We start from the raw sequence: 23,395 nt of genomic DNA, 5'->3' as shown, positions 1-23,395 counted from the left end.
CTGTGATCAGACCCTAGCGAGCCTGAAGCTGGAACTGGCCGAATGGATGGAAAAGGCAGACGCCCTAGAAGGAAACCTGAAGTCCTTACAGGGACGTTTGCATCAAACCAATGCCGACTTGGAGGAGAAGGAGGACCGACTCCAAGAGTTCAAGAAACAGAACGAGGTCCAGCAGGAAATCCTGGAGGACACACAGAGGAAACTGATGACCTTAGTCAGTCAGTCCGAAGGAATGGCGGACAAAGCCCTCCTAAGGAGACTCTTCGTGGGAGCTTTCCAGGCAGCTGATGCGGAACGGCAGGAAGCGTTGAGCTTGATGGCAAGCACGCTGGGGATCCGAGAAGACCAGCTGCGGCAGCTGCGCAGCCGGGAGCCCGCGGGTGTGCCCAGCGGGGGGACTGGGGGGCCTGGATCCAGAAGCGCCCCCAACACCCCTGCGAAACCAAATCACCAAGCCGTGGCCAATCGTTCCTTTTCAGACCTTTTTGTCCAGTTTCTAGAAGCGGAATCTCATTCAGCTTTTCCACCGCCAAAACCCTCTGCTCGTGTCGTGAAGCCCCCAGATTCAGGAGGCAGGGGAAAGCCGCCTAAGAAACAAGGCCCATCACGACGGAACGCTACCCTGGCATCCACACCCGGAAAAAAGGAGGTCAAGCCCCGCACCACAGCTGTGTCTCTTATTAATCCACCTGGACCGCAAATGGATGGATCGGAGCACCTTCTTCTAAATGCTGTCACTGACGCTTTACCCGTGTACACGCCGCATATACTATCACCTGCCCAGAAGGTTGGAAAGGCGGCCAAAGACCTCTCAAAGAAATAGACGATTGTGAGCCAGAGTGACACCACGCTTTGAAGATCCCAAGTCACTCTGTGTGTCTACCTTATCTCCTAATGTTCTTTTTCAAAATGCCAACTGTTTCACGGTTTTGCTTTCAGCCGAAGAAAAACATCTTTCTTTTATGACTTAACAAAAAAGGGGTCTCTCAATGACTGCAGAAGTATTCGCCAAAGTGAAAACACCGGTGACTTCTTTTTATATGTTTTAAGATCTTATTTATCTTTTCGACAGAAATTGAGGGCACACGTACAGGGGGAGCACCAGAGGGAGAGAGAGAAGCAGGCTCTCCACGGACCAGGGATCCTGACCTGTGACCTGATCCTAGGACCCCGGGATCATGACATGAGCCAAAGACAGTTAACAGACTGAGCCACCCAGGTGCCACAGCAGTGGTGACGTTCGTAGGACAGTCGACACTGATGGCCTTGGAAGCTGTGGTCTGTAATGCTGGAAGGCTTACACAAGGGCCAAGCGTCTATGGATACCTTATGCAGAGAACACATCAACTTGTTTCAGTGTTCCAAAGGTATCAGATACACGACCACACGATCCTTGTATGGGAAACGAGGTGACTAGCACGAAAGTACACGATGAAGAGGAGGTTTAAAAAAAAAAAAAAAAAAGTTTGCTTTCCCCAGGTAAGTCTCATTTCTCTTAATTTTTTATTTTCTAATTTTTAAAAATCATTTCCTTTTCTGTTGTCTGCAAAAGCACGCTATGGCTAACCTGAATTCTCTCGGGCCTTATGTAGGTCGGCCTGCGTGGGACTATACTACTTATTCTCTGACTTGCTCCCCCCCTCCCCAACCCCCCCAAATCACTCTGCCTTAGAGACCATTTTTGAAATGGGAATGAATTCCATCTTATTCTTAAATGGAAAACCCAGCGGCTTATGGTTCTGCCCTAAGTTCCAGAAGTAGCTCCTCTTGATCATCCTTTAAGCGGTTTTTAACTGCAAGGTCCATGGTCGACTCCCTTGTTCATTTTTCTTCAGAAGCCCCTTCAAATCTTCATTGGCTGGATCATGGCGCAGGCTGTCAGGGAACTGGAGCTTACTTGGGAAGAAACTGTGCCTGGTCCCCGTGCTAAGGAGGGCTTGTTGGCCAGGGGATCCGATCTGGGGGAGCAGAGTGGGAAGGGAACTTGGGGTGAGGCCATCCGAGGCCCTCCAAAGTTACCGGATGCCAAGACAACACTTCCTATTGAACCTTCATCTCAGGCTTTCCATCAGAACGGACTCTGATATATGGACATCCATTTCCTGCTGAGACTCTTAAGGCGTAGGACAGGTGCTTCTCTAGGATGTGAAGCTGTCATGTGACCAGGAGGGAGACGTGGTCATCAAATCCAAAATGTAGTAACTTCCATTGGTGTTCACGCAGTTGATCCCAAGGGAATCGCTGGGTGGCCAAGGGGTAGAAGGAAGAGCGGACGTCCTCCGGCACCATGGAATCTGGCAATGCACTGTGGACAGAAGCCCCCACCTCCACCTGCAGGTAGGATATGCAGACTTGGGCTTCAGCCTGGAGCAGGAAGGCCTTGGGAACTATATTCAGCTGCTGGTGGTGGTGGTGGTGGGGGGGGGGGGGGGGGGTCCATGACCCAGAGAAGAATGGACAGCTGGAGGGGAAGGCTCAGAGTCTGTGAGAGATGCTGTTTCCGGGAGAGCCCAGTGCATGGCCAGCAACTGCTGCTCTCATGGTCTCTCACCAGGGCCGAGGAGGGCCGTTTCTCTTGCTTTGGGAGCCCATGGACGATTGACAGACAGCATGGACAGAGAGTCCAGGGACTCCAGGAAGCAGGAGAGGAGGCTGCTACAGCCTTTTGACCCGGGCACGAACAGCTGGTTTTTTTCTCAAGCTTTTTGTTTTTGTAGTTGAGAGAGCGCCCTGGCTGGAAAAGGGGGTGAAAGGGAGAGGGAGAAGCGGGCTCCCCGCCGAGCAGGGAACCCCCTGCCAGGCCCCATCTCAGGATCCCGAGACCAGGACCTGAGACAAAGGCAGACGCTTCACCAACTGAGCCACCCAGTCACCCCCAACAGGTCAATTTTGCTTGCACAGATCCGAGAGCCTTCTGTTTGAGGGGAGACCCTCCCCCCTCAGCGTGGGCTCGTTAACAAGGAACAGCTGAAATGGGTTTCTGTAAAACTGATAAACAAGGAATAGGTTGCCTCCGGTACCCAAAAAGTACGGAAAGATGTTGGACTTGTATGCCCTTTTTTCTTTGTAAGGATTTTACTTAGGGACTTGACAGATCACGAGAGAGAGAAAGACACAGAGAGAGAGAGGACAAAGGGCTGGTAGGGGCAGAGGGAGAGGGAGAAGCAGGCTTCCTGCCGACCAGGGAGCCTGATGCGAGGCTTGTTGCCAGGACCCTGAGATCGGGATCTGGGCCCAAGGCAGACCCTTGACTGACAGACAGAGCCACCCCTGCAGGTCCTCAACAAGTGTGTCCAACAAATAGCCTCACAGTAGGATCTCCTGGATGGGATGTCCCATCTGTATTCCCGGAGAAAGACGAATGCGCTAAGATCCTGCCCACAAAGTTTGCCTGTTTTAGAGCAGAGCGGTTTGGGTGCCCCGCGCGTAACAAGGTAAATCCTGTCTCCTTCAAGGTCAAGGCACATGCGACCGAGAGGCACTGAACAGAACATACTGGCCAAATGTATTAGAGCAAAATATTCACCATCGTTAAATCTGTGGGGCTCCCTCATGGCTTTTTCAACGACTTAACCTCAAAGAGAAAGCAAGAGCAAAAGCTAGCAAAGGAGCCGGGGCCCGGGGTGGTGGCAGGGACAGAAAGGCAGAGGCGGAGAAAATCCCAAGCGGACTCCACCCTGAGCACGCAGCCCGACATGGGACCCTAGCCCATGACCCTGAGATCCTGACCTGAGCCAAAAGCTCAACCCACTGAGCCCCCCAGCTGTCTCCGGTGTTTTCAGGGTACAGGGGTTTGTTTTATCAGGGATGGTAAGACAAGCAGATATACAAGGAACTCTCACAACGCAAGAAGCGTTCATCGACTCCCTGATCCCGAGAGAGGAGGTCCTGAGAGCCATGGAGGGCCACCCAGGGAAGCACCAGGGGCGGTCAGGAGAAAGAGGGAGTGAAGGGACAGACGACACGGGCAAGACCCTTTACTGTGGTTTCCATGGCAAGGGGCAGGTGAATCCGGCTAAGCACATTTAAGACTGCCTAGTCGGTGTCATGTCAGTGGGTTCCGGGACACAGTGGTGTCTGTCTGGAGTAGTCTGTCCCTGCCCCTGGGGTGATCAGGGCAGGGGATAGTGGCCCAGAGTGAGAGTTTCTTACAAGAGGTGGTTGGGGGTAAAGGCTCCAAATTGGTTGCTTTACATGTGAAAGCTCTGCCTGTAGGCAAGCTGCTGACCATCTCTAGGAATTAAGTAAGCCTGCCAGGGAAAGTCCCTCCAAAGTCAGCAAGGCCCGAGATGTCAAAGCAGTAAAGACAGAAGGCAGAATCTACGGTTATTATACTCGCTATAAACAGAACGTGCATTAAGTCCGTGAAGGTTAGCCAACCGGTGCATCTTGGCAACATTACACTTCATTCAGAACCTACGCTGTAGAGGCACAGAAGGCAATCGGCCTCCTTGGAATTTTGCCAATTAAATTATGTTAGTGAACTTGTGATTTCCTTTTTACTTTTTACTGGTTAGAGATTTGATGTATTCATTTAAGAGAGCGAGAGAGCGAGAGAGCGAGCAAGCAAGTGGGACAGAGCAGGACCCAGGGGGAGCAGCAGGGAGAGGCAGAGGGAGAAGCAGACTGACTCCTTGCCCAGCAGGGAGCTTGACACGGGGCTCTATTCCAGGATCCCGGGATCAAGACCTGAACTGATGTCAGGTGATTAACCATGTGAGCCACCCGGGTGCCCTTGTAAATGTTGGATCTACAACCGGGTCAAATTCTGAACCTACGATGAATTAGTTCGTGGGGGCCCCGGGGGGTCCCCCTACCTCCTGTATGCAGTTTTCTCTCTCCCACTCCTCCTTTGCTCGGGTTTGTGTCTTCCTGGATATACTGGGGGTGGGGTGGGGGAGTGTCTTTTGCCCTGCTCCTCGTTCTCGGTTTTTTCTTCCAGAGAGTCTCAAATCAGCATCATCAGCCTTGGGGCTTCTGTCGCGGCGAGGGTTGTATGGTCTCACGCCTCCTGGCGGAAGTCGAGGTGGGACCGCATCCCCTCAGTGTGCCATTCTTACATTTCCCTGCGTCGGGGCCTCCCTCCTCCGTTGCACCCACAACACAGAGGGTCACCCCCAGGGCTGTGCTTGGGGTGTGCTTTCCCCCATAGGATCCGGACGTCCGCATCCATCACTGGCCCAACACCCAGTCCCTGGAACTGAAGCACACCAGTCAGCATGTCCTGCGGTTGCCAACCTCAGGGGGGAGCCCTGGAGACCAATACAGGCCACATGCAGGTCACATGGGTGACAGCTCCCCCCAAGATCCAGTCCATTCTCCTTCATTCTCACCTTGTTGGCAAGGAGGGGACCTTAGTTTGGAAAACGGATGGCGACCTCCATGTGAGATAACAGAACACGGGCCAACACACAAGCTGGCCGGCGATGGCCAGTTCCCTCCCAGATCGTGACTGTCACCTCTGAAGCCAGTTAGTTAGCGAAGGAGCAGGTCAAGCTGACCCCCGCGTCCTCAGTTAACATACGGACACCGTGCCTGTGATGCTGCCGCTTGTTTTAATCACCATCTCCTCAGGTCCCCGATGAGAGAGAGATTCCTGCTCCAGACTTGTGGGATGCCCTGACACCCGACACGGGTGACTGACCAACAGTTTACTCGTCACATACCCTCACGCTTCAGGGGAGGAGGATACCACACACCGTGCAGGACGACACAGACGTCGCGCTTGAGAACAGAGAGAACCAGCAGCAGGGCCTTCGAAGGCAAGACTTGCTTCTCGAAACAAGAGGGTGTGGCAAGTCCTGGTTCCCATGGGAGGGGGTGAGTGGCTGGCCTGAAGAATTCAGTGGGCTTCTAGGGAACCGAACGCTGCTCCCCCAAAACCCAACAGGCACTATGGCTAGTCCCTGGGATGAGAAGGGTGTTTGGGGAAGAGACCTCCCCTGTGAGGGAAGAGGGAGAGGAGAGGAGAACGTGCAGGATGCCATTCGGGTCCCTCCTTGGTCTTCCGCGTGTCAACACAGCCCCTGACACGGAATCTTCATTGCAGGACTTATGCCCCAAGAGGGTACGACAAAACGCTTCTAGAACTAACAACGGAACTTCACAGAGAAAACAGTATACGGGCTAAACACAGAAAGGTAAGCTGTATTCCTCTGTGCCGGCAACGAATATGGAGGCTCCACAATCCAACACACCTTCGCAAAGAAACTACTTCGTACAAAGAAACTACTTCGGGATCAATCTAACAGTGCCTGTCCAGGCATCCCATGCTGAAAGCTATTTAGCACTGGTACAGGAAGTCCAAGATAGAAATAAATGGAAGAGATACACCACGGTCGTGATCTGGAAGACTAGGCATCGTCACGATGTCAATTCTCCCCAGACTGATAGAGAGAGACTTAACGCCATTTCTATCAAAATCCTGTCAGCTTCGTTTGTTTTCGTAGAGATAGACAAAAATATTCTAAAATCTATGTGGAAGGAGAAAGGAATCAGAGTAGTTTCAAAACCGGTTTTGAAAAGAAGAGTAATTTGGGAACACAGTCTTTAGAGTTTCAGAACTTAGTAGTAGTTGTAACAAGGAAGCCCGTGTTGGTATTGGCAGGAGGACAGTCCCACAGAACAAAGACTCCAGAAACAGTCCCCACAAATATGCCCATCTGAGTTTTGAAAAGGGTGCTGAAGCAATTCCATTCCAGGCAGCTCGGTTTGGTGCCGACCACAGCCATCTAGAGCTTGTGAGGAGCTCAGAGAGGCCACCCTCAGAACACAGCAGCAGCAGAGGAGGAGGACGGTGGTGTGACCGAGGTCCTGCCAGGTGGGAATGGGAGAGAGACTGTGTGCCCAGGGTTGTGTGGGCGGGGCCCAAAGACCTATCCGGCGGGCGATGCCTTCCGAAGGCCGGGGGAGCAGGGAAACTGTCCATTCAGCGTGTGGGCCCGGCACCCAGGAGCGGGCAGGTGGTTAGGATAGCTGACGGGCGGGGCACTGAGACACTTGAGCTGAGTCTGAGCAAAAGCACCTCCCGTGTTCCAGGCTTCTGTGAGGCTTGCTGCTTGTCTGGCGTCTCAAGACCCCACAACCTTGTCCCGGTGGGCGTAGCACCTCACAACCTCCAGACCCACGGCCACCGGTCTGGGGACACCCCCTTTCCCCGCTCCTGTACTTCGTCCTCAAGGTCGGCGCGGAGGACCAAGAAGTGAGCAGCCCTTGGGAAGATGCTCCTCTGCACGGAGGTACCTGTAGGGCATGATGTCAGGGCCCCGTGTCTCCGGGGGGGCTGGGGCCTCGCTGGGAGGCGGGCCTGTGTCTCAGGAGTACACGGTTTGCCAAAAGGTAGCCGTCAGCTTGTGTGCCCCTCCTTTCGCAGCTGAGAGGAGCCCAGAACGGGGCCTCGTTGATGGAGCTGCTAACTATGTGGGGGGCCTGGAGACAGCGCGAGCGGAAATGCGGCCGAACCGGGCAGATGAGGTTTCAGCCTTGCTGGGGCTCAAGTCCTGCTAGAAGAGACCGACTTGAAGCCCGTAAGTGGAGTGTTGATGGGGGAGGAGTTCCGTTCTCCTTCTCGAGTAGGTTACGTTCCACGAGGGGTTGTCAGGATCCCCACCGTGCACCTGAGATCAGGCCAGTCAGGGGTCCGTGGGGGTGTGTGTGTGTGTGTGTGTGTGTGTGTGTGTGTGTGTGTGCGTGTGTGTGTGTGTGTGTGCAGGGGGAATGGCCTTCCTTTTGGGCGCGTTGTGGGTATCAGTGATTGGAACCCATGATGAACAGGACTGACAGGATGCGTGAGGGACTCACCCCCTGGCTGGCCAAGACAGGAAGGAAATAACGACCCGTGAAATTCGTCATTACTGTTCTGCATTGAGTGCTGGGAAGTACAGGGTGCGTTAGAGTTTGTAATTTGCTGAGTAATGTTTAAGCGGAGACCAGGAGGCTAAGAAATCAAGGCGGATGTGGGAAGGTGTTCCGTTAGGGCCGGGAAGGATGTGTAGTGTTGAAGGAATTGACAGAATGTCCTTGAAGCTGGGGCCACGTGGGGACCGTGGGGTGGGGAAAACCAACGTTTGGGGTGACGACTTGTCGTTTTTTGTAGGGTCTTGGAAACGAATCATAGTGATTTAAAACATGGGGTCCAGACCCCAAGCAGTTCCTACCTCTGCCTCTTATGAGCCGTGTAGCTAAAGCATTGTGCGTCTCCGTTCCCTGATGGGACGAATGGGGATGATGATAATCCCACGTCACAGAGGACTGTAAAGACGAAGTGAAATTTAACATTAACAAAACACTTAGCGCCATGTCTGACACGCAGGAGGTGTCAGTGTGGTGGCTAGTTCAAGACGTCAAGAAATACACAGATAAGTTTTGAAGACGTGGGGACAGTCTGTGGTGACGTTTGTGAACATACGTGGACTCCACGCAACTTCATTTCTTCTCCAGCTTTCAGATGCTCTTGACCACATGTGTCACACTGTTGAATGAGAAAGAATTTTTCTCAAATGGACAGTTACTTGTCCAGAGAGTCTGCAGCGCCACTGAAATGACGAGAGGGAAATAAAAGGCTTTGCCGTACCGTGTCCCAATTAGCTGTGCTTCAAATGTCCTGATAAATTGATTTAGTTCGTATTTGTGGGTAACCGTTTGTGCGAACTTGCTTCAAGTCAATGGACTCTAGAGCCATTGAGACACAGAATACGGACAGAGAAGTAGTATGGCTAGAGCTTGGCTAGAGCTTGGACTCTCTATGGGATAGGTGTTTTGTTCTGTTTCGTTTTTGTTTTCAGGTAGGAAACATCTTTATTATTGGCCTTGACTCATTCATCATACAGTGTCCAACGTGGATTCCGTATCCTGACAACCTGCCTGGCGCATTACTCCGCTGGCCGCTCTGGTCCAGACGTCAGGCCGTCCCCCGAGGGAAGCCAACCCCACCGGCCTCAAAAGTTCATGCTTGGGGTGCTGAGCGCCAGCCTGTCCCAGGAATGGGCCCCTTGGTTCCTGGCCCTCTACTCCGGCCAGCAGTTCTGGGGAGGCCGAGGCTGGAGCCCGACACTCTCCTCGGTTTCGGGATCGTTTAAGAAAACCGAGGAGACAAACGTTTCACCGTCTTTAAAAACACAGGAGTCTGAGGAGAGAAGCCAAGGTCCGTCGCTTGGGAGCTCCGTGGGAGGACGAAGCATCCGTGTCCCTTGCCGCCGACCCACGCTGCGCCGCCTCCTTATGCCCACGCGGAAGCCCATTTTCAGGCGGCGGTATTGGCACAGGTGGTGCTGGCCGACCTGGCAGCGACGGTCGGAGCCGCGGGTGTAGCCGGGGGGTAGCTGCTGCGGTTTGCTGTGGATGCCTCCGCTGGAAGCAGCTCTCGTGGCCCTCGCAGGGGAAGACGCTGTAGCGCTTGCCGCTCGACATGTGCCCACACCCCATGCAGTCCACCTGCAGCTCCGGCTTCGCCAGGCTCGGAGTCGCTGGCAGCGCCCGGGGCTGAGGCCCAGGAAGCTGCTGGAGGCCTGCAAGGCCCCGTGGCCAGCACTTCGCGAGCTGCCGCCCCCTCTGTGGCCGCACCTTCCCTGCCTGGGCCTCAGGCGGGGGGCCCCAGACTCGCTGGCCTTTGCCACCTCGCCACCCACCCTGGGAGCCGGCCTCGTGCTGCAGCCGCTTTTTCTCTGGGATAGTTTTTATCATTTCTCTGCTCTCCTCTGTCTCAGTCTCCGACGCCTTCCTGCGTCTGCAGCCCACACATTGTCGGGGAAGTTTGGGTTTGGAATGGCAGACTAAATAGTGGTTCCCAACCCAGTGCTAACCAGCAAAGCATGAAGGACTTTGGCGTTTTTTGCCTTTTTTTTTTTTTTTTTTTTAAAATATTTTGTTCATTGGACAGTGAGAGATCACAAGTAGGCAGAGAGGCAGGCAGAGAGAGGGGGAAGCAGGCTCCTTGCTGAGCAGAGAGTCCGATGCAGAGCTGGATCCCAGGACCCTGAGATATTGACCTGAGCCGAAAGCAGAGGCCTTAACCCACTGAGCCACCCAGGCGCCCCCTGTGGCCATTTTTTTTTAAAGAAAAAAAGACAGATGCTTATGTCCGACTCTCGACTCAGGGAGTCAGAGCCCTCTGGGATAGGCCCCAGGGTATAAGGACCAAGCATGTTTACCATCTAGATGCATTTCACGGCAGCTTTTTTGGCACTGGGCTTTCCATTATCTGGAAAAAACATTCAGCGAGATTGGGAGAACCCAAGAAACTAACGTTTGATGACATTTAGCAGGGCTCTGCCCTTCAGGGTCTGGGATATCGTGAGCTACATGTTTGGTGTAACGTGTTACACACCCTTAGGTCTTGTCAGAAAGGGATGGATTGGGGCGCCTGGGTGGCTCCGTAGGTTAAAGCCTCTGCCTTCGGCGCACGTCATGATCCCAGGGTCCTGGGATGGAGCCCCGCATCGGGCTCTCGGCTCAGCAGGGAGCCTGCTTCCTCCTCTCTCTGCCTGTCTCTCTGCCTACTTGTGATCTCTCTCTGGGAAAAAAAAAATATATATATAAACCTTTAAAAAAACAAAATAAATTAAAAAAATTTTAAAACGTTACGGACTGTTTTTTCTTTTTGCTTGGTTTTGTACATCAATTTTATGTATTTAACAGAGAACGAGCCAGACAGCATAAGCAGGGGGGGACAGCAGGGGGAGAGGGAGAAGCAGGCTCCCCACTGAGCAGGGAGCCCAACAAGAGGCTGGATCCCAGGACCCTGAGATCAGGACCAGGACCAGGACCTGAGCTGATCCCAAGAGTCGGACTCTGAGCCAAACCGAGCCACCCAGGCACCCTTACAGGAAAATAAATGGCCAGGCTAACGAAAGAGCAGGGACAAAGTGAGGCCTGTCATTAGAAGAGGCAGGTGAGACCTGTTCACCAACGGCAAGGTACGCGTCGTCTTCTCACTCAGGACTGAACAGATACAGAGAGTCAACATATTTGTGAGATAATCAGATCAATCTGAACTGTGACTTGACATGTCACGCTACTGAGAAATTATTTTGAAATGTTTAAAGAGTGACGATACTTTTGTGGGTCTATCTATGTGTGTGTCGCACAAGGGCAGTTTCGTTCCCTGGGAGATGTGTGGCCACGTCTAGGACACATTCGGTGGTCAGAAGCAGGAGTGAGGAAGACACTCTCTGCCTCTGGTGTGTGGAGACCAGGGGTGCTGCTAAGCATCCTAGTAAGCTCAGGACAGGGCCCTCAGCCAAGAACGATGGGGCCCAAGATGTGGGGAACGCCAAGATTGGGAAACCCTGTTCTGGAGACACATGTTGAAGTGGCTGTGCGTCAAATGACAGGATGAAGATATTTGCTTCAAGGGGCACCCGGGTGGCTCAGTGGGTTGAGCCGCTGCCTTCGGCTCAGATCATGATTCCAGGGTCCTGGGATTGAGCCCTGCAGGGGGCTCTCTGCTCAGCACGGAGCCTGCTTCCCCCCCCCCTTCTCTCTCTGCCTGCCTCTCTGCCTACCTGTGATCTGTCAAATAAATAAATAAAATCTTTAATTAAGAAAAATAAAAAAGAAGAGATTTATTCAACATAGGCCTAAATTGATTAACAACGTCAATGTCCAACAACATGTGAATGAAGAAACAGACTGAGTATTATCCATACAAGGCAATGCTACACACCGGTAAAGAAAGAATCAACTACTGATCAATGCAACAAACATGCACGACTTAAACACACTGTCTCCCCAAAAGCAGCTAAAACAGTATGCACAATAGGATTCTATGCAAATGAAATTCTATTGAGAAATTCTGTCCTATACAGTGAGAGAAAGCAGCCTGTGGTTGGCAAAGAGAAGGGTAATGGTGGGGTAAAGGAGTGGGAAGGAGCATGAGGAAACTTTCTGGAGTCCTGGAAATGTTTTCATCTGACCATGCTGGTCGTGGTTCTAAAAATGCATACAGTTGTCAAAACGAAAATTATGCATGTACACCTGAAACTCATGTAACACTGCACATCAAATATACTAAAAAATAAAAACAAAAAGCCATACACTTAAAATACACACACTGTACACGATTTCCCTAATCACACTGACTGTAACAAGTATCAAGAGAAGAATCCCACTCATAACTACATTAGAAGGAGTAAAACACCTACGAACAAATGTAACCAAGCAAGTGAAAGACCTGCACGAAACTGAAAAGATGCAATTAATGCAAGGATATCCCGTGTTCATGTATGAATGAGTATTATTAAAATGTCCATACTATCCAAATCAACCTACAGATTCAACGCTATCCCAGCATTTTTCGCAGAAAAAGAACAAACAATCTTAAAATTTGTATGAAACCGCAAAACACCCCAAATAGCAAAACAAAAAAAAAAAAAAAAAAAAAAAAAAAAAGGGAGGCACCGCCTTTCCCAATTTTAAACTGTTACCACGAAGATACAGAAATCAAACGAAATGGCATCGGCATGAAAACAAATACACAGATCAATGAGACAGAGGAGAGTTCAGAAATAAACATACATATATGTATAGATATATATGGGTTTAATCACATATAATAAGAAAGCCAAGAATATGCAATAAGGAAACAAAAGAGTAACCTCCATCAATAGTGCTGGGAAAACAGGACAGCCACATGCAAAAGAATGAAACTGGACCACTACCTTACACCACAAACAAAAATTAAATAAAAATGGACTAAAGACGTGAATGTAAGACCAGAAACCATAAAACTCCTAGAAGAAAACATTGTCAAGTAAGCTACTTGACTGAGGTCTTGCTGACAATTTTTTGATTTGGCAACAAAAGCAAAAGCAAACAACTCAGACTAAATCAAATTAAACAACTTCTGCACAGCAAAGAAAAAAACAAAACGAAAAGGCAGCCTGGTGAATAGGGGAGAGTATTTATATATCGTATATCTGATGAGAGATTAACATCCAGTATCTATACAACAGATATTGTATAGATGTAAGACATACATCTATATCTTATACAACTCGACAGCAAAATCTAGTTTGATTTAAAAATGCCCAGAGGATCTGAGGAGACATTTTTCCAAAGGAGACCTACAGATGGCCAACAGACACATTAAAAAAAAAATGCTCAACATCACAAGTCATCAGGGAAATGCCAATCAAAACCATCGTGAGTTCTATCACCTCACACCCGTTAGAATGGCTACTATCAAAAAGACTAGAAGACTAGACTAGAAGACGAGACGTGACAACTGCTGGCAAGGAGGGGAAGAAAAGGGAACCCTTGTGCACTGCTGGTAGAATGGATATGATGTAAACCACCACGGAAAACAGTATCCTCACAAAGCTCAAAGTAGAACTACCACAGGATCAAGCAATTCAACTTCTGGTTCTTTATCTAAAGGGAACAAACACTATCTCCAAGAGACAGCGGCCTTTCCATGTTCACTGCACCACTGTTTACGATAACTAAGATATCTCCATCGACAGGTGCAGGGATTTTTACAAAAATCAGAGACACGTGCACATATGTGTGCATGCACATGCACTCACACACAATGTTTCAGGCATAGAAAAGAACGAAATTTTGCCATCTGTAACAACACAGATGGACCCTGAGGGCATTACACTAAGGGAAGTGAGACAGAAAAAGATACATACTGTATGATCTCACTTAAACATGGAATCTTCAAAACAAAAAACAAAAGCAGAAACAAAAAAAAAAACCACCATGAAAAATACTATGAACTCACAAATACAGAGAGTGGATTGGTGGTTGCCAGAGGCAGGGTGTAGGGGTGGGTAAAACAGGTAAGGCAATCAAAAGGAACAAACTTCCCGTTATATCAAATAATTAAGGTCTGGGGATGTAATATACAGCTCCACATATGACTCTAGTTAATACGACTATATTGCATACCTGAAAGCTGAGAGTCATTTTTAAAGGTTCTTATTTAAAAAAAAAAAAAAAAAAAAAAAAAGGAAAAGGATGATGTTAACTAGACTTACTAGGGTGATCATTTCACAATATTGAGAAATATCAAATCATGACATACATATCTGAAACTAATATTATATGTTAATTATACTTCAATTTCAAAGAGGACACTCATTTTTTAAAAAGTACCTTGATTGGGGTGACTTATGTTTTATAGGTCTACACTTATGTCAGAACTTAATACATTATACACTGTAAATATGTACACTTTATGGGATGTCCATTCTAATTCAGTAAAACTTCGAAGAAAAAAAAAAAAAACCTAAATGGTGTCTTGAATAATTCGTTCCCTCTTCCCTTTTCCATAAATAAATTGCTACAGACAAACACTAAAAATGTAGATAACTTTAGAAAAGAAGAAACTTGAGTGAACTTGAGTGAGCTGGGAAAACCACTTAAACTGAGCCTATGAAACCAACAACAAATGTCCTTTTCACGTGTGAAACAATAACTATTAGTCAAAATAAGGATCTAGATGGGAAAGCCCACGGTACCAGGAAGTTTCTGACCTAAATCTCATTCTCCGCCATCTCTTCCCCAACCAACTTCCAGCCACCAGTGATCATTTAAAAAGTCTAGACCTATATAATACTTTTGAAGGATTAAAGAATTTGGCACTCATATACATAAACTATACTTTTTTCCCCAAGGATCTGAGAGAGAGAACGCACGTGTGCGTTAACAGGAGAGGAAGAGAGAATCTCCAGCAGACTCTGTGCTGAGTGGGGAGCCTGAGGCGGGGCTGGATCAAAGGACCATGACCCGAGCTGAAGGCAGAGGCTTCAACCCACAATGTTTAAAATAAACATTTTTAAGTTGGTTCTAGGCAGACACATGGTAATGATATTACACTATACAGAGCTCTGATCAGTCATGGCTTTCAAACACTCTCTCTTTTTTTTACTAAGAACATGTTAATGGAGGAAAAACTCTTGGGAGAATTGGTGAGTTTGCAACTTACGTCTCCAGCTGCGGCAGCCTGCGAGTTGGTGTAAATCCCCCAAGGGTGCAGAATCCGAGTAACTGGCGTTAAAAGCGGAAACCTGAAATAGAACGAAATTTTACTGGATGTCATTTTACCAGGGAAAACAGGGCCCAATTTCCCAAATAGACCAAAGCCTGGGACCTTCCCGGTACAAGCGAAAGAGATGAATTACGATTTCACGTAACCAGTTCTGGCAAGGGCCGCAGTGTTTTGGATGCGGGTTAGTTCTTTCAAAACTACAATGGTTTTAACATTTTTCACTTAAATCTTTCTAAACCAGACTGCTCGCTTTACTTTTTTGCTGGTATTTCCTAGGTATTTTCTAACGTTCTTTGATGATTAAAGGTTAACGTCAACATTTATTTATTGTGATAACAGTATTATCACAGCGGCAGGATGGCTGAAGGGTACACACACTGTGGGCTTCAGTATCAGACAAGCCCGCTCTGTTCCCTCTGCTAGTGCTGAGGGCCCCCTTTTTTGCCAATTCACTTACACTTCTCCTACAGACGAAAGTCAAAGGGCTGGGGGAAAATGCTCAGCAGACGTGACCAGATATCCAAGGTAGCCGCAAGTTCAGCCTCAGGACTGGGTATTGCTGTCTGCAGTCTGAGCAGAGTGTTATGCTCCCTGAGGACAACAAGAATGCTCAGTGTCGTGTTTCCCAGTGTAGTAGTGTAGTAGTATGTGGACGCTTTACACAAAGATCACCTAGGCTGTTTTTAAAAGTACAGACTTTCCAGTTCCTCTAACAGATCCCCACAGATGCAATCTGGAAAGCCGCATTTCAAAAATAATTCCAGGTGATTCGTAGGCATGTTAAAGTTGGAGAACCACGGGCTTAGCCCATAGAAGGCGTAAGAAGAAATGTTCTTTAATGATTTGAAGTTTAATGACCATTTTGAGACTATCCTATTCATATCTCAAATTTCCGGCCAAATGCTCAAGTAGGAATTTCCATTAAATGACATCACTGATCAGAACTGAACTGCAGCCACCCAAAAGCATCCTTAACATTCAGAGGTAAAGAGTAGTATGAAGAAAACAGCAGCATGAGCGAGGAAAGAGGAAACATAGAGGGAATTCAAAAAGCAGCAGCTAAATGTGATAAAGGACTAATTTAAGATAACGGTTTTCAAACAATGCTCCAGGGAACGCCAAGGTTCTACGGAGACAATTCCAAGGCATTCGGTGACAAGTAAACATTAAAAAATTTCCTTAAAAGGGAACATTTTTGGTTTAGCATTGCAGCTGGGAAACTGTAGGGGATGAAAAAGGTTCCTCTGCTTTAAAAAACAAAACAAAAAAAAATTGTTTTTTTTGAGAACCATCATTTATGCGGTACCTGGGTGGCTCAGCGGGTTAAGCCTCTGCCTTCGGCTCAGGTCATGATCCCAGGGTCCTGGGCTCAAGCCCCGTATCAGGGCTCTCTGCTTGCTAGGGAGCCTGCTTCCTCCTCTCTCTCTCTCTCTGCCTACTTGTGATCTCTACCTATCAAACAAACAAACAAACAAACAAATAAATCTTAAAAAAAGAAAAAGAAAAAGAAAAAGAAAACCATCACTTAAGAGAGAAAAACCCTCTAAAAGCCTGAGATACAGGAGAACCATTTTAGATTTCTAAATCAACATGACCATATATAATGAACTCTGCTCAAACCAAAAGCCTGATTTCTGGCCTGACACCCACACATACACCATACACATCTGTTTTGTGAATGAGATGCCTCCAGGAAAATCACGTTGTCCTTAAAATAATGACCGGTGCCCCTACTCCCTGCGTTCCTTTATAATAAAACTTGTGATTCCTGCCTGTATGCTAATTTATAAATCTTTTGAGCTTTTACAAAATGTAAAAAGTAAATGATCCTATAAAAACTGTTCATCCTCCAGAGCACTTTCTTCCCTGTGAAGAGCATGTTCCCAGGAGCGCCTGGGTGGCTCAGTGGATTAAAGCCTCTGCCTTTGGCTCAGGTCATGAGCCCCGGGAAGGAAGAAAACTCAACCAAGAAACACCTCTGTAAGAACCCAGCCTATATAAGAACATGGCACAGGGTGGCAAAAAAGGCAACCAGGTCTAGCCTTAGACCTGTCCCTAGGTATGTTGTAGTGGGCAAGGCCTTGACTGCTCTTGTCTGTAATAAAATTTAAAAATAAAATGAGACTTAAAAAAAAAAAAAAAGTAAAATCAGTAAAAGCAAAATAAAAGCAATACAAGTAGCTACCATGCGTGGGGGGGGGGGGGGCGCCTGGGTGGTTCAGTGGAGTAAAGCCACTGCCTTCGCCTCAGGTCAGGATCTCAGGGTCCTGGAATCGAGCCCCGCATCGGGCTCTCTGCTGAGCAGGGAGCATGCTTCCTCTTCTCTCTCTCTCTGCCTGCCTCTGTGCCTACTTGTGATCTGTCAAATAAATAAAGAAAATCTTTAAAAAAAAAAAAAAAGCTACCGTGTATTCAGCGCTTCTCATATGCCCACTGCTACACATCATTCTCATGAGTTCTCTTAATAATCCAGAGAAGTTATCCCTTTAAAAACACGGACCTGGGGGATGCCTGGGTGACCAAGTCCGTTAAGCTGCTGCCTTCAGCTCAGGTCATGATCCCAGGGTCCTGGGATCGAGTCCCATATCGGGCTCCTTGCTCAGCAGGGAGCCTGTTTCTCTCTCTGCCTCTGCCTGCCACAATGCCTGCTTGGGCTCTCAATCTCTCTCTCTCTCTCTCTCTCTCTGACAAATAAGTAAATAAATAAATAAATAAAATCTTTAAAACAACGACAACAACAACAAACACCTGAGGCTCCAAGAGATCCAGAACAGCTCAGGCCTGCCTGCCTGACAGCCCGACAGTGCCATAAACGCTCCTGTACAAATTAACTCACTCACTCCTCACTACAATCCTATGAAGTCAGGACTGTTATTATTCCCATTTTTCGGATAAGGAGACAGGCACAGAGAGATTATTCAACTTGTCCAGGTCACACAGCTAAGCAGTCTACCTCCAGAGCATGGACTCCCAACCACCATGCAATTCTGCTGAAGGTCACTGAGCCAGGCATAAGAGCGAGAGCCGGGATTCAGACCCAAGCTGAGTAATTTTAAACCTCGAAAGCATACCCCTTTCCACTAGGGCAGAAGAGAAAAACAGGCAGCCAGTGGTGCAAACTCAGTGATCTCAGAAATCAGGAAATTTTATTCTCAAATAAAACCAAGACTGGTCTCGGACCAAAGTCCTGAAAAAGAGTTCTCAACTCTCTCACACACCCACACAGTAACAAGCAACTGGCACCGAGCGGGGGGACCGTCCCATCAGATGGGACATGGACACTCGGGTTCAACGTAGTCCTCACCACTCCTGCCTGCCTTACACTGGCCGACTTGATCCATGTGCATCACTCCTGCCTCTGAAGGAATCCGAGTCGGCTACCCCTCCACCCATAGGACAGCCCAAATTCCCTTCACCAAGGTCTGACTCTACAGTAAATACAATGATAAAAGGAGAACTCAAAAAACTTCTATTAAGGCCAAGACAGAAGTTTCAAAGACTCTGGCCGTAAGTTCGCTGGAAATCAAGAAATCAGGGATGCTGGGCACTGCCAGAATCAATGAAAAAGGAGGTATGTGAGTGGGCAGAGGCAGAAGGAAAAGAGGAAGCGGGAAAACATACTGAGGTTGCTCAGAGAGTGTCGAGCCACCACGGAAATAGAGGCAGAAAGCAAATGTCTCACGCTCCCACTTACCTGTTCATAGTTTATGAACGTGGCGGTGTCAAAACTGCTGGCTGTCCACTTGAGAAGGCTGGCCGGCTGCTCCGGAGTCATATAAACCAGCACACATTGGGTGATCAGGAGTGTTGGCAATCTTACGAGAAGAAAAAAGGCACATCCACATGTATTCATCAAACCGACTCTCTAGGGATGACTGGGTGGCTCTGTTGGGTAAGCACCTGGCTCGGGTCCTGATCTCGGGGTAGTGAGATCAAGCCCACATTGGGCTCCCCATTCAGTGGGGAGTCTGCTGGAAATTCTCCCCTCCCCCTGCACACATGCTCTCCCCGCAAAGAAAGAAAGAAAGAAAGATAGATGTCACGTACACACTAAAAAAAATGGGACTCTCTAATGGCACCCATGGGGCAGTACTGGTGGGGCAGTAAAACTCTGTTTTTCACACCCCAGGAAAACAAGACACACTGAACAAGCACATCAACAGTCAATGTACTAATAGATGTAGAACACCATCGTGACCCAAAGTTTCAGACTGTAAAAAGGTGAGCAATGAGCAAGGATTTGTCTCGCTTCTGAAACAGTGTTAAAGGCACGTGGTGTGTGTAGACATAGCTACAAATTCTCCCCTTACCCTACCCCCGATAGTCCAAAATGGTGGAGGAGTAGGAGACCTTGGTTTTGGCTGGTCCCAGGAGCTCAGTTAGAGAGCTATCACATCATTCTGAACACCCACAAACTCAAGCGGAGATCGAAGCATAGCTGCAACTCTACAAATAGGAAAGGGACCCCTTTCTGCAAGGTAGGAGGTGCCGAGAAGTGAATCCGAGGCAACATACCGGAAGATAAACCGTGGGGGTTGGGGGAGCCTCCATAAACCGGCACCACAAAAGTGACAGAGCAGCAGAGCACAAAATCGGAACTTTCAGACGTCTGTCCTGGCTCACTAGGATGTCCCTGCCTGAAAGGAGCTCCGGTGGTGAAGCAGGGCAGAATCCTGGGTAGGAGAGTGTAGTCTCAGGATCCCAGCGTCCCAGAAAGACTGGGGGTGCCTGAGTGTGGCAGAGCTCCTGGGCATCGGAGCAGGGAAGACGGCTGCAAATCAGAGAGCCCAGGAGGGGGTTCTCAGCTTGGGGTTGCTAGAAACTGGGAACCAAGGCATGGTCAGGTGACTGCTCCCGGACTAGGGGCCCAGGAAGCAGCAGAACCACCACAAGAACCCCCTTCCTCCCCTGGGAGGCGTGGCACAGGTGCACACTGCAGGAGTCGGCACAGTTTGCAGACTTGAAAGGGATCATGTGCCTGAGATAGAAATGCTCGGTCACAGGCTGGATGAGGATGGAGTGTGGTTGGAGACCAGGGAGATAGGAGTGATTGACTGCTTTCCTCTGAGGGCTCACCGATACCAGACTGGATAAAAAAAGCAAGACCATTGAGGGCCACCCGGGTGGCTCAGTGGGTTAAAGCCTCTGCCTTCGGCTCAGGTCACGATCCCAGGGTCCTGGGACTGAGCCCTGCATCCGCATCCGGCTCTCTGCTCAGCAGGGAGCCTGCCTCCTCCTCCTCTCTCTCTGCCTGCCTCTCTGCCTACTTGTGATCTCTGTCAAATAAATAAATAAAATCTTAAAAAAAAAAAGCAAGACCATCGATATAATCTCTGTCTGCAAGAGACTCATCTTAGACTCAAAGACACCTCCAGATTCAAAGTGAGGGGGTGGAAAACCATTTACCATGCTCACGGACCTCCAAAGAAAGCTAGGATAGCAATCCCTGTATCAGACCTATAGAGATGAAACCAAAGACCAATAATGGATGATGAAGGACACTATATCATAAAGGGTCTATCCAACAAGAAGATCTAACCATCGTAAATATTCATGCCCCTCACATGGGATCAGCCAATTATATAAGCCAGTTAATAACAAAATTAAAGAAACACACTGGTGATAATACAATCATCGTCAGGGACCTTAACACGCCCTCACTGCCAAGGACTGACTGTCTAAGCAGAAGATCAACAAGGAAACAAGGGCTCTGGACGACACACTGCACCGGATGGACTTCACAGATACAGTCAGAGCATTCCACCCTAAGGCAACAGAATACACAGTCTTCTCGAGTGCACGTGGAACATTCTCCAGAACAGAACACCTACTGGGACACAGATCAGGTCCCAACTGGTACCAAAAGACTGGGATCATTCCCTGCCTATTTTCAGACCACCATGGTTGGAAACTGGAACTCAATCACAAGAGGAAAGTTGGAAAGAACTCAAATACATGGAGGCTAAAGCAGAATCTTCAACTTCAGGGAAACCAATGGAAATGAAAGCATAACTGTGCAAAATTCTGGGGATGCAACAAAGAGAGGGAAGTATCCAGTAATACAAGCCTTTCTCAAGAAACAAGATAGATCTCAGATACACAACCAAACCTGACACCTAAAGAAACTGGAGAAAGAACAGCCAATAAAGCCTACACTCAAGAGTAGAGCAGAAAGAAAATATAATAAAACCAAAAGGACAGTAGAACAGATCAATGACTAGGAGCTCGCTCCTTGAAAGAATTAGGAAGATCGATAATCCCCTGGACAGACTGATCAAAACAAAAAGAGCAAGGACCCAAATAAACAAAATCATGAATGAAAGAGGAGACGTCACAACCGCACCAAAGAAATACAAACACCCCGTAAGGACGTATTACGAGCATCTATATGCCAACAAATTAGGCGATCCGGAAGAAACAGATGCATCCCTGAGATAGATACACGACCAAAACTGAACCAGGAAGAAATAGAAAACCTAAACAGACCCATAACCAGCAAAGAAACTGAAGCAGTAATCAAAAATCTCCCAACAAACCAAAGTCCAGGGCCAGAAGTCTTCCCAGGGGGAAATTCTACCAACGAGCTACACGAGAATTAATACCCAACCTTCCGAAGCTGTTTCAAACACCAGAAATGGAAGGAAACCTTCCAAACTCTTTCTATGAGGCCAGCATTACCTTGATCCCCAAACCAGACAGAGACCTCACCAAAAAGGAGAATTACAGAGCAATGTCCCTGATGAACACGGATGCAATAATTCTCCCGAAAATACTACTAGCTAATAGGATCCAACAGTACATGAAGACGATTCTTCACCACGACCAGTGGAATTTAATTCCTGGGATGCAAGGGTGGGTTCGATGTCTGCAAATCAATCAATAGGGATAGACTACATAGATGAAGGAAAGGACAAGAACCATATGATCCTCTCAACAGAGGCAGAAAAAAAGCATAGGACAAACTACGGCATCCTTTCTTGATCAAAATTTCACAGTGTAGGGAGAGGTACATTCCCATATGGGAATGTACCTCAATATCATAAAAGCCATCTATGAAACGCCCACAGTGAATACCATTCTCAATGGGGAAAAAGAGAGCCTTTCCCTTTTCCCCTAAGGTCAGGAACACAACAGGGATGTTCAGTATCACCACTGCTGTTCAACATAGCACTACAAGTCCTAGCCTCAGCAATCAGACAACAGACAACAGAAAGAATAAAAGGCAGGGGTGCCGGCAAGGCTCAGTTGGCTACGTGTCTGCCTTCAACTCAGGGTCCTGGATCGAGTCCTGATGATGCTCTCTGCTCAGCAGGGAACCTGCTTCTCCCTCTCCCTCCGTCTGATGCTCTGCCTACTTGTGATTTCTCTATCCAATAAACAAATAAAGTCTTTAAAAAAGTAAGAAAGAAAGAAAGAAAGAAAGGGCAAAGAGGACATGATACTCTATGTGGAAAACCCAAAAGACTCCACCCCAGAATTGCTAGAACTCATACAGGAATTCAGCAAAGTAGCAGGATATAAAATCAATGCCCAGAAATCAGTTGCATTTCTATACACTAACAAGGAGACAGAGAAAAGAGAAACCAAGGAGTCGATCCCATTTGCAATTGCACCCAAAACCATAAGATACCTAGGAATAAAGCTAACCAAAGAGGTAAAGGATCTGTACTCCAAAAACGGCAGAACACTTATAGGAAAGAAACTGAGGAAGACACGAAGAAATGCAGAAATGTTCCACGCTCATGGACTGGAAGAACACATATTGTTAAAATGTCTATGCTACCTAGAGCAGTCTACATAGTCAACCCAATCCCTATCAAAATACCAGCAACTTTTTTTTTCACAGAGATAGAACAAATAATCCCCAAACTTGTCTGGAACCAGAAAAGACCCCAGACAGCCAAAGGAGTGTTGAAAAAGAACACCAAAGCTGGTGGCATCCCAATCCCAATCTTAAGCTCTACTGCAAAGCTGTAATCATTCAGAGAGTACTGGCACAAAACCAGACAAATGGATCAATGAAACAGAATAGAGAATCTGGAAATACACCCTCAACTCTAGGGTCAACTAACCTTTGACCAAGCAGGAGAGAATATCCAATGGAAAAAAGACAGTCTCTTCAACAAATGGTACTGGGAATATTGGACAGCTGCACGCAGAAGAATGAAACTACACTATTGCCTTACACCATACACAAAAATGGACTCAAAGTGGACGAAAGACCTACACCTGAGACAGGAATCCATCAAAATTGTAGAGAACACAGGCAGCAAGTTCCGTGACCTCAGCTGCAGCAACGTCTTGTCAGACACGTCTCCAAAGCCAAGGGAACTAAAGGCAAAAAAAACTGAACTACCGGGACTTCATCCAGATAGAAAGATTTTGCACAGCATAGGGAACAGT

At 48.0% G+C, this 23,395-nt stretch overlaps 4 long non-coding RNA genes across 6 annotated transcripts; 3 read left to right on the top strand and 1 right to left on the bottom strand.

Moving 5' to 3' along the window:
- The first annotated feature begins 953 nt into the window (after positions 1-953).
- On the top strand, positions 954-5,877 carry LOC123389861. 3 transcript variants are annotated; one of them, XR_006604511.1, is made up of 4 exons: positions 954-1,479; positions 2,224-2,337; positions 3,277-3,434; positions 4,673-5,877. It is a non-coding gene; the product is annotated as an uncharacterized LOC123389861 (long non-coding RNA). The 3 variants fall into 3 exon arrangements; XR_006604510.1 differs by having other exon boundaries at positions 3,212-3,434; XR_006604509.1 differs by lacking the exon at positions 3,277-3,434.
- A 235-nt stretch (positions 5,878-6,112) lies between these two features.
- On the top strand, positions 6,113-7,156 carry LOC123389860. The gene is made up of 3 exons (XR_006604508.1): positions 6,113-6,140; positions 6,702-6,820; positions 7,039-7,156. It is a non-coding gene; the product is annotated as an uncharacterized LOC123389860 (long non-coding RNA).
- LOC123389862 lies at positions 7,156-9,311 on the top strand. The gene is made up of 3 exons (XR_006604512.1): positions 7,156-7,238; positions 7,373-7,526; positions 8,784-9,311. It is a non-coding gene; the product is annotated as an uncharacterized LOC123389862 (long non-coding RNA).
- Positions 9,312-14,949: 5,638 nt separating this feature from the next.
- Positions 14,950-19,548, bottom strand: LOC123389866. Its single transcript, XR_006604524.1, has 4 exons — positions 19,508-19,548; positions 18,687-18,807; positions 15,450-15,583; positions 14,950-15,011 (listed from the first exon to the last, which is right to left on the bottom strand). It is a non-coding gene; the product is annotated as an uncharacterized LOC123389866 (long non-coding RNA).
- Between the last annotated feature and the right edge of the window lie 3,847 nt (positions 19,549-23,395).

The sequence above is a fragment of the Mustela putorius genome, unplaced genomic scaffold, assembly GCF_011764305.1.
Source record: "Mustela putorius furo isolate JIRA1106 unplaced genomic scaffold, ASM1176430v1.1 tig00004040_pilon_pilon_pilon, whole genome shotgun sequence".
NCBI lineage: Eukaryota > Metazoa > Chordata > Mammalia > Carnivora > Mustelidae > Mustela > Mustela putorius.
Note: the sequence above shows the minus strand (reverse complement) of the source record. Positions and strands in the feature narration are given on the sequence as shown.